This window comes from Rhagoletis pomonella, unplaced genomic scaffold (assembly GCF_013731165.1).
Source record: "Rhagoletis pomonella isolate Grant_MI unplaced genomic scaffold, Rhpom_1.0 Rhpom_scaffold_00009, whole genome shotgun sequence".
Taxonomy (NCBI): Eukaryota; Metazoa; Arthropoda; class Insecta; order Diptera; family Tephritidae; genus Rhagoletis; species Rhagoletis pomonella.
Window position 1 is genome coordinate 13812596 of NW_023458563.1, and position 2344 is coordinate 13814939.

Here is a 2344-nt window from a genome sequence, read left to right on the forward strand (position 1 = left end):
CTTCAAAATCACGCGTCTGACTTTGGTTGCATATGCAAATTAAATGGCGGAGTTCAGTTGTCAAACTCCAAAATATGCAAAAGAATGAGAGACAAAAGATGATAGGATATAACCCAGTAAGCATTAAAAATATACAAAGGTGTTCTCTGAAAAGGTCTTCAGCTCCTTTTTTTCGCAAAACAGCAAGAGAATTCTGCTGCCTGAGGGTTATGATCCCCAAGTGCGGCCGAAGGCCGCCTACGCAGAAAGGTGTTCTCTGCAAAAGGTGTTCAGCCCCCCCTTCTTTGGCAACACAGAAAGGAAAATTCTACTGGCTGAGGGTTATAATCCCTAGGGGCGGCCGAAGGCCGCCTACGCAGAAAGGTGTTCTCTGTAGAAGGTGTTCAGCCCCCCTTCTTTGGCAACACAGAAAGGAGAATTCTACTGCCTGAGGGTTATAATCCCTAAGTGCGGCCGCCTACGCAAAAAGTTATTCTACGCAAAAATACATTTGTTAAAAAGAACATTTTTTTTATAAAAACTTGTTTTTTCTATTTTTAATTAACTTTATTATTCTTTATTCAAATCGCCCGATATCTAATTTGGCACAATTTCTTTTATTAAAAAATCTCCGCCCCGCCCCCTCCGCCCCACCCCAAAAACGATGTGAGCGCTACTAAACATTTCCCGAGTTCTACGTAGTGAGGGTTATAATCCCTAAGCGCGGCCGGAGGCCGCCTACGCAATAAGGTGTTTCTGCAAAAGGTGTTCTGCCCCTTTTATTTGGCAACACAGAAAGAAGAATTCTATGTAGTGAGTGTTATAATCCCTACGCAGAAAGGAATTCTACGCAAAAGTACTGTGGATAAGCGTAGCTTGATTAATTATCCATTTAAGTCTACAACTCAATCTTGTAACAAATAAGGTGATTATAAAAAATGGTTTGTATATATTTCTTTAGGCGGGCGCTGTGGTGTAGTGGTAAGCAGTGCGCGCTTCCACTCCGCAGCGCCTGGGTTCAAGCCCTAGCCAAAGCAACATCGCAAAAAATTTAGAGAAAATGTTTTTTCTTATCAGCGGTCGCCCCTTGGCAGGCAATGGCAAACCTCCGAGTGTATTTCTGCCATGAAAGACAGCTTCTCATAAAAATACAATCGCCGTTCGGAGTCGGCGTAAAACTTTAGGTCCCTCCACTTTGTGTGACAACATCAAGGCGCACGCCACAAATCGGAGGAGAAGCTCGGCCAAACACAAACATATTTGTAAGCGCCAATCTATTATTATTATTATATATTTCTTTAGTATTTTTTTCCTTTAATCAATTTTGTAAAAACTAAAGAGAGTAAGATTTTCTATCGCGCGATTTTTTATTCCAAATTTTCGCCTGTGGAGCTTTTCCTTTTTCATATAAAACTGTATTTTTATATATATTTAGGGCAATTCTCTAGGGTGGGGTAACAACCCCTAAAAAAGGTCTGGAAAAGTCGGGAGGGGTACCAAACGACGCGTTTCGGCCCCCCTAATAAAAATCCGGAGGGGGGAGATAATATTATTAACCATTGAAAAGGTATGAACAAAAAAATCGCGCGATTTTTTATTAAAAATTTTCATTATTTATATATATGTGACCTGGTCTACGAAAAGGGAGCTTACGTGCGAAAACTAGTTTTCTGTGAAAAAGCTGTTAAAAGTAAGTAACTCGTTTCGTCAGTTTCTCATTATCTCGTTAATTGTTCTCCGCGCCGGACGTCCAGTAAGTGTTGTTGTTGGTCCAGTAAGTGTTGTTGTTGGTCGGAATATTATTATAGTTCATCGTGTAAGTTGCTAGTGTGGAACATTTAAAAAGTTAAAATTAAAAAAAAAATTTTAGTACACTTCTAAGCAAGTTAGGATTTTCTGCTTTTCACCACGTGAAAAAGCATCTCATCTTCCATCCGAATCAACCAAAAAGTGAAAATTGATTTTTTGACACCTAAGCCCCCTTTCCGTAGACCAGGTCACATATATTAAACGAAAGATGATACCGAAAAGCATTGAACAGTGCACACATCTCATGAGGAAAAGTGAAGTATTACGAAATACTAATACAGTGGCAGCACTACAGCTATTTTGGAATCTCGTGTTTCAGCTCGCAAAGATTGTCAACTTCTTTTTAATAACAAAATAATCTATCTTAGGTTGATAAAACTTTGTGTTTCTTTAATAAATAAGTTAAATTATATATTTTAATAGTGTTTAAAAAGTGAGAACAGGTGATTTAGTGAAGCTTTGTCGGTGTAATTGCCCATAGAAAACAACGAAATTTAGCAAGTTTTTTGTTCATAACTTTTAAATGGTTAATAATATTAGCCCCCCCCCCCCCCCC

General features: G+C 38.9%; 1 protein-coding gene across 3 annotated transcripts in view; it reads left to right on the forward strand.

Annotated features, from left to right (window-relative positions):
• The first annotated feature begins 1222 nt into the window (after nucleotides 1–1222).
• Nucleotides 1223–2344, forward strand: part of LOC118745584 (Wilms tumor protein 1-interacting protein homolog) — a 277158-nt gene continuing 276036 nt past the window's right edge. For all 3 annotated transcript variants that reach the window (XM_036479082.1, XM_036479083.1, XM_036479084.1), the window contains exon 1: nucleotides 1223–1241. The gene's annotated coding sequence lies outside the window, so the exon portion shown is untranslated. The remainder of the gene's footprint in view (nucleotides 1242–2344) is intronic.